We start from the raw sequence: 11,606 nt of genomic DNA on the forward strand, positions 1-11,606 counted from the left end.
ATGGTGAAAATGAAGGACCTAACTCCTGTTCCTCCTCTATTAGAAAGTTCTCCCATGTTCCCCTTATCATGCCACGTGGTCAGAGAGTTCTGTAAACATTGCAAAAGTCTTAGCATAAGCCTGAACAGATGGGCAATGAGATGCAAGAAGAATAATTTTCAATAACATAAACATTGGGCCTGAAGTGAACCCTCCAAGGAAAATGTATAAAGATACTCAGTCTCTTGGTTTGTTGAGAAGAAATTCGGAAGAGAATTTTGGAGTATATATAACAAAGTAATTTGCCTATTATTTTGGGGAAAGTCATTTTTGTTCTCTCTCGTCTTCCAATAGGGGCTAACCACTGTTCTATATGGCCCCCGAGTCAACTAGTTGAATTAAGACAAGAGGAAACCACTACACTCAAGTTCTTCCAAAACTTTCCCACATGAGTCCATCGGACTAAATATATTCACACCTGTTCTATACAAAGAGAACTCATAGGTCATTCATAGGCTCTTTACTGGGTTCAGTGGACAAAGAAGGAAGAGGTGATACCAAACACTGTCCCCACACTGCACTCTGTAACTTCAAGGTGTGACCTTGTGTGGTCTGGCTTCTGCCCACTAGTCACTTCCCCTGTGTCATGACTGATCGTACCCTCATCTTCAATTGCTTGTTCAACAGGTGAGTGTAAGGGGCTGAGTCAGAGCTTAATGAGTCATCTCAACTAGCAGGATGTGCATTGTGCTGATCATACCCCAGGGCTAGGGCTCTTTCTTTCCTGGTCCAACTCGGCTCCCAAACAGGACTTATTTCTTCCCATCCTCTCCAAAGCTGCTACTATGGATGTGAGGCTTCCTTCTCAAGGATTCATTCACTACAAAGTTCTGCTCATTACAAGGCAAAGACGCTTGTAGTAGGGAAGGTGGTGGCTAAGTATTTGCCCAACTGCTTTATCTTGGTTTCTCTTGCTTAGTAAACCCAGCAACGAAACCATTTCTGGGTCATGTCATGGTGACCAGCACAAGATTCTCACTTTTGCTTTCTTTTCCCTATTGCTCAAGAGGAACTATTCACAAAGGGGCGCCTGGGTGGCTCAGTCAGTTAAGCATCTGACTTCGGCTCAGGTCATGATCTCACAGTTTGTGAGTTCGAGCCCCGCACCGAGCTCTGTGCTGACAGCTTAGAGCCTGGAGCCTGCTTCAAATTTTATGTCTCCCTCTCCTTCAAAAATAAGTCAAAACATTTAAAAAAAATTTAAAAAGAGGAAATATTCACAAATAGAACTTCAAGAAACTCCCTGTGTAACCATAGTTGGAATAAGTATCCTTTGAAGGTAATAATGGCTAAGGATTCATGTGGAGCCCTTTGGAAAGCATTGAGGCACTCCATTAAAGCAAAATTCCAAGCCAGTGTTTTCCAGATTGTAGGTTTATTTGTGGGGTCTGTCAGCTTTCCTTCAGAAACGAAAAGCTTTGCTTTCCCTTTGATAGTAAGCTTAAAATATAATATGGGCATATTCTGGAATCATCAGAATGAACCTGTTGTTATGTTTGTGTTTAGGATATTCTTGGGGCACGATAGTACTATTTTGACTATTTTCAGGTAATGGGCCATGAAAAAAGATGAACTTAATATGACTGCTTCAGCCAAATGAGGGCCAAATGACATTAACCATCTGTTGTACGATTAGACATTCATCATAGTTTGATTAAAAAAAAAAAGTCATGGCTGAATTGGTTCATTGCAGGGTGTATGGTAGACAAGCCACGCTGAACTTAAATGTTAAATTAGTGATTTTTGCTTTAATTGTATTGTTTTTCAGTTTTGATTATAATTAATTTATAAATTAGATTTGGTTTTATTGTGTGAGAGCTACAAACTGAAAGTTATGATTAGTTTTAAATTCACACATGTTTAAGGAATATTATTAAAAAAATTGTCAACATTGGGAGATGCCAAAGGAGACATTTTTTCCTTTAAAGGAGACATTTCTCAAATTTGAGGAACATCCTGCTAAATAAACAGATCTGATGAAAAATGGTCAAACTTGCAGACATAAAAGGACTGTAAAAGAATATTATAAACAATCGTATGCCAAAAAATCAGATAACCTAGATGAAATGGGTAAATCCTACAAAGACGAAACCTATAAACACTAACTCAAGAAAAAATAGAAAATCTGAATAGACCTATGGAAAGTTAAAAAATTGGGTTAATAAGCCAATCCCATAACAATCCAACTTCCCACAAAGAAAAGCTCAAATCAGCATGGTATCACTGGGGAATTTTACCAAACATTTTTTTTTTAATCACTAAGCTTTAATTTTTTTGATGTTTAACTTATTTTTGAGAGAGAGAGAGACAGACAGAGTGTAAGCAGGGGAGGGGCAGAGAGAGAGAAGGAGACATGGAATATGAAGCAGGCTCTAGGCTCTGAACTGTCAGCACAGAGCCTGATGAGGGGCTCGAACTCACAGGCCATGAGATCATGACCTGAGCTGAAGTTGGACCCTTAACTGACTGAGCTGCCCAGGTGCCCCTTACCAAACATTTAAAGAAAAATTAACACCAATTCTTCACAAACATTTCCAAACACAGAGGAGAAGAAAATATTTCCCAACTCATCTTATGAGGGCCAGGATTACCCTAATACCAAAAGCAAACGATGGCATCCAAAACCAACAGAGACCAGTATCCTTTATGAAGTTGAATGTAAAAACCTTCAACAAAATATGAGCGGACTGAATCCAGTAATGTGTAAAAAGGATTATACACCATAATCAAGTGAGATTTATTCCAGGAATGCAGGTTGATTTAACATAAAAAAATGAATAAAGGACCAAAAGAAAAAAAAAAAGATCATCTCAGTAGGCACAGAAAAAGTATTTGACAAACATAATATGACATATGACTCCCTTTAATGATTAAAAACACTAAACACACTAAAAAAAGAAGGGAACTTCTTCAGGCTGATGAAGAGCATCTACAAAAAGCCCCACATCTAACATCAAAGCTAATGGTGAAAGACCATAAGCTTTCTCCCTAGATCAGGAAAAAGACACTATTTACTTTTATTCAACATTGCATTAGATGTTCTAGCTGGGACAATTAGACAAGCAAAACAAATAACAGATATCCATACTGGAAAAGAAGAAGTAAAACTATCTCTATTTACAGATGATGTAATCTCGTGTATGGAAAATCCTAAGGAATCTACCAAAACTACTGTAAGAACCAATAAATAAACTCAGTAAGGTCGCAAGATAAATATATAAAAAATTTGGCTTCTAGCTTTTGGCAGCTGGGAGGCTGGGAAGATCCTGGCCAGGCTGAGGAAGTCAGATCTTAGTGTCCTCCTAGCCCTTCAACTTTTCCCCAAAGCCCCTCAATAAAATGGTTTGGTTCCCTTGACCCCAAGGTGTATTTATTTATTTATTTATTTATTTTGCTTCTGTAGACCAGCAATGACGATTTGATGATTAAATTAAGAAAACAATTCCTTTTGCAATATCATCAAGTAGAATAAAATACTTCGAAATATACTTAACCAAAGAAGTATAAGGATTAGACATTAAAAATGAAAAAAAGAAAAAACACCATTATTGAAAGAAATTAAAAGAGACCTAAATAAATGGAAAGATATCCCATATTCATGGATTGGAACAGCCAATATTGTGAATATGGCACTATTTTCCCACACTGGTGTAGAGATTCAACGCAATCCCTATCAAATCCCACCTGGGTTGTTTCTTGTTGTTGTTGTTGTTTTTGTTTGTTTCTTTGTTTTTTGCAGAAACTGGAAAGCTGATTCTAAAATTTATTCTTTGTTGTCCTGTGCGTTGTAGGATATTTAGCAGCATCTCTGGCCTCTACCTGCTAGATGTCAACTCTCATTAGTCCTTGGGTAAAATGGGTCTTGGAAGACAGAGATTTGGAATTTCCCTCCTGCTCAAAAGCATGAAAATGCCATGGAAATAAGGGTGGCACCAACAGCATCTGCTACAGTGAACCCCTATACCATTCAGAACCACTTGTGTCCCACGTTAATCAATTTCATGCTGTAACTGATTCTTCCAGGTGATGGCTGGTCACAATTAAAAAATATTTTTAAAAAAGAAAATCTTAAAAGAGAGTGTGAGCAGGAGAGGGGCAGAGAGAGAGGGAGAGAGAGAGAATCTGAAGCGGGGCTCAAGACCGTGAGATCATGACCTGAGCCAAAATCAGGAGTCAGGTGCTTAACAGACTGAGCCACCCAGGCGCCCCTCAGCCACCGTTTCTTCTGATCTGGGTTGCTTGCGTGGTGTGATAACCCAGACCTTTATCTCTGAGAAGGTTGTGCCCACATTCCTTGGCCTTTGTCAGGCTCTGTTCCTGTAATTGCTCGTTCCCAGTCATCACCTGGCACGGAAGCACCAAAATGTGCCCCAGGGGATTCCCAGCATTCCAGAGCCTCCCTTCCTTGCCCCATTATGTAGTTGTAACTTAATCTCCTGTAAGAATTGAGGTGAATTACCCTTGTCTGTATCTCACCTCTTGCGGTCTATTGGCACGCGGAACTCAAAACAGCCAGGTTTGAGCCACAGCTGCAGATTTGGTGTAGCCCTTACCGTCCTTTTGGAAAAGACCTTCTTGTCCCTCTCCCCTCTCCCCACCAGGAAACCAGGACCTCTAGTCCAGCCCAATCTAAAGTGCAGGTTCCCCAGGGGAAAACTGGGAGTGGTTTTGAGAGGGGCATTAGACGGCCATCCCTCGGTGCTACCTGTCGAAAACCCAGCACTTCAACCCCTCAGGGTTCACCTGCAGTCTGGTGGCTGGCGCCTTAGCTATGGTGTTTCAGGCCGTCCCAATGTTCTCTCGGGCTGGTAGCTTCTATGTGATGTGGCCTAAGGCAGGAGAGTGGATCCCATTGTCCTCTGTCCATTGTTGTACCTCCGTTGACATAAAACGGGTCCGTGGTCTAAGGCAATCTATCAGTTAGGATTCAGTCAGAGGAGCAGAACCGCTTTGAGAGATACGACATCGACATCGTAGCGGGCAGATGACAGTCACAGTCCCCGGAACCTGTGGATGTGTTAGTTTTGATGGCAAAGGGAGAATTAGGGTAGCAGATGGCATTAAGGCTACTTATCAGCTGACCTTCAAACAGGGAGATTGTTCTCCATTATCTGGGTGGAGCCCAACGCAGTCACAGGGTCCTTTCATGTGGAAGAGGGAGGAAGAAGAGGAAGTCACCGTGGTGGCACGAGAAAGGAACTTGAAAACTAATATTGGTGTTTATTATAGGGATTAGGCCCTCAGCAGTTGTGCAAGTTGGCGGAGAATGTTGTGGAAAACTACTTATAGCCTGTGCTTTTGGGGGAGAGCAGGCCTGGCTGTCAGAAGGAAGAGGTGGACGTCTACAGACCAGCTGCTGTCCCACACCAGAGCAGCAAGGCAGGCCATCTGTTCCTGTGCCGTGACAGACGCTTGCCTCTGCCCTCCACACCTCTGGAAATTGCTCTTGTGGCAAACGCTAGCTTGGAAGCAGGCAAGGAAGGAAATTAGGAAAAGATAACTTCAGCATGGCCACATTGACACAACAAAAGGCTATTACAGACTCTTTTTTAAACGTTTGTTTAGTTATTTTAATGTTTTAATTTTTGAGAGACAGAGTCTGAGCAGGGGAGGGGGCAGAGAGAGAGGGAGACACAGAATCCAAAGCGGGCTCCAGGCTCCGAGCTGTCAGCACAGAGCCTGATGCAGGGCTCGAACTCACAGGCCGTGAGATCATGACCTGAGCTGAAGTTGGACGCTCCACTGACTGAGCCACCCAGGCGCCCCGATGTTTGTTTGTTTGTTTGTTTGTTTGTTTGTTTGTTTAGAGAGTCAGGGAGAGGCTGTCAGCACAGAGCCCAATATGGGTCTTGATCCTATGAACCATGATCATGACCTGAGCCCAACTCGAGAGTCAGACGCTTAACTGACTGAGCCACCCAGGCACCCCAGCTACACACTCTTTTTTACAAAAATACTTTAAAATACTTTATTTTTTCTTTAAGTAAGCTCGACACCCAACACGGGGCTCGAACTCACAACCCTGAGGTCGAGAGTCACACGCACTGCCAACTGAGCCAGCCAGGCGCCCCTGGCACACGCTCTTTTGACCCCTGGATAATCGAGGCACTGCCAGGCATGAATCCCAGTAAACCTGAATTGCTGCCCCTCCAGGCAGGAATGGGCGGGTGGTGAGAGCATGGGGGGTGGGGTGGGGGAAAGATGTTCTTGTGGGGGGTGCTCAGCATCACTGCAGGCTGCTGTGGGGCTGGACGATCAGCCTCGCCCATTCTGTTGGGCCCCTGGCTAGGTTCTCTCAGGCTGGTCACGACCCCTCCCCCCCACCCCCCCTCCCCCCCACCCCCCCCTCCCCCCTGCAAACACCGGGGGCGGCCAAGGCGGACGCTGGTTGACCTCCATGAGAAGAGTGAATGAACCGGTCCGCGTGCTGGTCCAGTGCCTCCCCCGTGGTGGGCGCTTTCCGGTGGCACTGGCAGGAGACACAAAGACCTGCCTCTCACAGAGACCTCTTTGTCCTTGATTTCCCCTATGTCTCCCATTCCAGGCCCGAAGCCATTTGCTAGGATGGGTTCGTGGGTGCAAGTAAAGGCATTCATTCATTCATTCATTCATTCATTCAAAAACACGTATTGATCAAGTACCCGCTTGTGCCAGGCCTGCTGTTGCATGCTGGATCACTGTGGTGTGCATAACCGGCTGTCCCTGCCTTCTGGGGGCTGACCGTCGAGTAGGGGGAAGGTATTTAAGTGAGTAATTTCTCAGGGCGCCTGGGTAGTTCCGTGGGCTAAGTGATCAGCGTCCGATTTGGGCTCAGGTCATGATTTCCTGCTTCGTGAGTTCAACCCTGCGTCAGGCTCTGCTCTCACAGTGTGGAAATTCTTTCTCTCTCTCTCTCTCTGCCCCGCCCCGGCTCACTCCCTCTGTCTCTCTTTCTCTCTCTTAAATCCATAAACATTTAAAAAAAAAAAAAAAGTGAGTAATCTCTCGGGTGACGTGGAGGTACAGAGTGCCAGCACGGGAGGCTCTGGCCTCGTCAGAGAATAGTCAATTCGAGGAGCAGAAGTAAGGCCCGAAGGTGGGGCTGGAGAAAGGAAGCCCATGAGGTGTGGAAGGGCTGGAGCTTAACCTAAGGGCAACAGAGGAGGATCTGATGTGTCTTGAATGTTTTCTTTGGCGACAGAGGGACAACGACTTGGAGAAGGATGGGGAGGAGGAAGTGTAGATAGGAGGCTGGTGTGTGGGAGCTCAGATGCGGGTGTAGACTAGCGTGGGGCGGCAGGGACAGAAATGGGAGGATTCGAGAGCTACTCAGGAGGCAGAATGAAGGAGACTTGGCGAAGGGTTGGATAAGGAGGAAGAAAGAAGGGCCCGAGACACCTCGTCGAGTTCTGGTCTGAGCCAAAGGATGCCCCACGGGCCCATTTCCTGAATGGGGGAGAGTCGGGGGAGGTGTGAAAGTCCGTTTATTCATGTACATTTATTGATCTCTTAGTAAGAGGTGCTAAGGAGAGTAAAGGGTTGAGCAAAAAAGGCTGTCTTTGCCCGGAAAAAGGGCACAAAAGAGACATGCCCCCCAAGTCAATGCAATCCAGAATATTCCTGCTTTTTGACCACCTTGTCCTGCTCCTGGACGGTGGTGGGAAGAAACGACTCTAAAGAAAACAGCTGAAGTTAGAAATCAATATCCCTTCTGTCGAGCAACCACTCGCAACAGGCCAGGCGCCACTTGGCCTAAGGAAAATCCGAGACAAAGGCACGCGGCCCCTGACTTCAAGTTTCTCACAGTCCATTGGGAAAGACAAAAGCAGCATAGAAATAACCGGGGTATGAAACACGCAGTCAGAGCCGGGCGAGAAATGCTGGCAGCAAAGTGGGCCGCAGGTCAAATTCCTCAGAAAGGCCTGCACCCCCCCAGGATTCAGACCTCCCCTGCCGTCCCCAACACCTTCTCCTAGGGAGAGAATTAGATTGAAATTCATTTTTCTGGCTATATCACGTTTGCAGTATTAACTCTCATAACCACTGTTTCAAATTGTAAATAAAACAGGTACTTACTATACATTTCTCTAGGAAGCATTACTTATATTGGCTTAAGGGTCGGAGAGGGCCTAATAGTACTTCAGAAACCTAACATTAACAGGGTTGCCAGATTAAAAATGCAGGGCATCCAGTTACATGCGAATTTCAGATAAACAAATGAATGTTTTAGCATAAACATGTCCCAAGTATTGCACGGGACATAAACTTTAGGACAAAGGTATTTGTTGTTCAGCTGAGATTATAGATGGAATCCAAAGATAACCTCTACACGGCTACGTGGTAGGAGTCATTTAGAGTTCAAAGAGGGAAGGATACACTTTTATACTAAAAAACTTCTAATAATCTCTCTAGAAGTAAATGCCAAAGTATTCAAAGCATTATGCAACAAAACCAAATTATTTGAGCATAAGTATATCCCATACAACATTTGGGACACGCTTCTTCTAAGAAAAGTATTCACTGTTTACCTGAAATTCAAATTCGATTCACATTTAACTCAGTGTTCTGTATTTTTATTTGCTAAATCTAGCCACTCGAACCCTATATAGTCTTTAGCTGCACATTTGCTCTCTTCGTGTTTCCTCATGACTGGGCCCTTTAGGAATCTCTTTCTAAGATACCAGCTGGTTGTGAACCTGAACAGGGTGACTTGTCTTCCCCTAGTGGTGGACTTGGTCAGTTTATGTGCCTTCAATGCCCCACTTCATCACTGGTGAAACACGGAGTGTCGACTACAGAGCTATAAAAAAAAAAAAAAAAAAAAGAAACTTGCTTCCGCGAAGCTCGCCATTTAGCAGAAGGATATACGGAGGCATATCGCTACGAAATCTCTCCTAGGCAGCAAGCTAGACAAATGTGCAGGTGTCCAGGGTCACAAAGATGACGCAGGTGGATGAGTAGGGGTCTTTTAGGAAGATTTCAGAGCGGATGATGCACCCCTTCATTCTGTAAAAGTCATTATCTCTTTTTATGACTAAAATTCCAGAGTGGCAAAGCGTTACAATATTTGGGACTATGCAACCATGCTATTTGTTGTATATTTAAGGACTAACTCCAATCTTTTGGAAAAAGGGACCATCTTTCTACTTGAGAGATAGCAAAACGTTTTCATTCATTCATTCATTCATTTGCTTTCCTCTCAGCTCCTTCCTCTCTGATGGAGCTAGGAAATCTTGGGGATCGGGTTCAGGGCAGCGAGATTCACCGTGAGAAGGGCAGTTTCCGTTAAACCAGCGACTGAGAGGAACAGTCTCCCCATGTCCTCTCTCTTCCTCAAATTTTTCTAGGCCTGTCAATTTTTGCTTTCTCCCTCATCAATTACTACTTCATCTGCAAGATATCCTCTGCTAGAATGTGAGTCCCAAGTTGGGACCGGCCTCCTAAAGGGTAGGAAACTGGTATATCCTTCGCACAAAAAGCATCAAATTCTCTCTTCTTGCCTTTTTCTTCCCTCAGGTGAGGGAAAAGCTATTCCTCTTTTTCTTCCACCAATATAAATAGCCTATGACATATATTCCACATATATTTATGTGGCCTGCAAGACCTAGAATTCTGTGGTCACCTAAACCCAAGGAAAAAATGCAGTGAGAAAGTATTGGATGTTACTGGCATTTGTTAGGTTAACAGGGCAGTTCTTGGGCATCGGAGATGAATTTATTAGTATTTTGAAGAAGTACTGTCCATTTTGAAAAGAAAATTTGAGAGCGCTTATAAAAAACAGATTATTGAAGGGTCCCCGGTCCGAGTATCAGTTGTGTTCAACTTCAGATTAAATGTGTCCAAATGGCAGGAGAGATCAGTTTACGTACGGGATTGGGGAGCGTCGTCAGAAATTTCTGAATTTACTCGGAGAAGGAATATTTGTAAAAGGCAGGCAGTTCGGTTCAGGAAAGAAGCACACGCAACACCATCGCACAGATTTATCCAAGGCTGTGCTCCACCCACGTGTCTGAAGTGGAGGTTGTGAAAAGGAAAAGAGCAAGCGAGCTACTTGTCCAGGGGCTGGGGGGCGCAGGATGGCCGCAGTGGCTCCTTCAGGATCCTCGGCACTGGGCCTCAGCACTCTGGGCACAGGCATCGGCCCCCTCTGCTCTGAGCAGTGTGAAGGCATCAGTTGTGGCATCTTTGGTACATGAGAGTTTATTTATTTTTTAAATGTTTTATTTTTGAGAGAGAGAGAGACAGAGCATGAGTAGGGTCGGGGCAGAGAGAGAGAGAGAGAGAGACAGAATCCGAAACAGGCTCCAGGTTCTGAGCGGTCAGCACAGAGCCCGATGTGGGGCTCGAACCCACAAACCGCAAGATCATGACCTGAGCCGAAGTTGGGCGCCTAAATGAGCCACCCAGGCGCCCTTGTACATGAAAGTTTATTAAGTCTAAACATGACAACAACAAACTTGAAGACTTCTGGCCCCAGTGTTTATTCTATAGAATTGTTCACAGTAACAGGGTTTAAAGACAAAAACATGAATAAAGGATGCAAGTTTACTGCAAAGAAACACTGAAAACATGGCTATGACCTTCCAACAAACTCAACAAACATACAAACATTGTCAGAGGCACCCACGTGGTTCAAACTGTAGATTTCACACATTAGATAATTATTTTCTGCTGAGGATACAGCAATGAGTAAGAGAAAGTCTGGTCTCATACAGCTTCTGGTCTCATGGGGGCAGACAGATACCACATGAAAAACAAATATGTAACATGTCAGGGGAGTCACAGGAAGGAGAGGGGAGGGAGGAAAGTTTTTGTACACTCAGAATTCTTAAGAGCAATCCGGGGCTGCTTTAAAGGTCACAGGCTGGGAAAAAGATAACAAACTGCAAATTCTTTTTTTTTTTTTTTTTTTTTTTTTTTTTTTTTTTTTAGCGTTTATTTATTTTTGAGACAGAGAGAGACAGAGCATGAATGGGGGAGGGTCAGAGAGAGAGGGAGACACAGAATGTGAAACAGGCTCCAGGCTCTGAGCAGTCAGCACAGAGCCCGATGCGGGGCTCGAACTCATGGACCACGAGATCGTGACCTGAGCCGAAGTCAGACGCTCAACCGACTGAGCCACCCAGGCGCCCCCAAACTGCAAATTCTATTTAAAAAAATAACTTTACCAGTTGTAAATTTCTGGTCAGATTCTAAAATGCTCTGAGATGCATAGTTCTGAGCAGCATTGCTAATTTTCGAATTAGAATCTACACTAGTAAGTGGTTTATGGCTGTCCTAACAATGGGATATGGCCCACATCATATGTGAGGGCAAGGGTAAATACAAACATGAAGGTATGTGTTTACGGACCCATGGCACTACTTACAATGGCTATTAATCTATAATAAAGATTTCTGGCTGCGATGATACAGATCTTTTACACAAACTCTCAGGTTACATTCAGCCTCTCCGAGAACAATCCATATTGTAATCACGAGGCATTTTCTCGGCACCCCCGAAGACACGATACTTCCAAGCAAACTATTCTTCGGAAAAAATACTCCTCACTTTGCAAGGAAGCACCTCCTGGCTGTGTTACAAGCAGA

The sequence above is a fragment of the Panthera tigris genome, chromosome C2 (assembly GCF_018350195.1).
Source record: "Panthera tigris isolate Pti1 chromosome C2, P.tigris_Pti1_mat1.1, whole genome shotgun sequence".
Classification (NCBI taxonomy): Eukaryota; Metazoa; Chordata; class Mammalia; order Carnivora; family Felidae; genus Panthera; species Panthera tigris.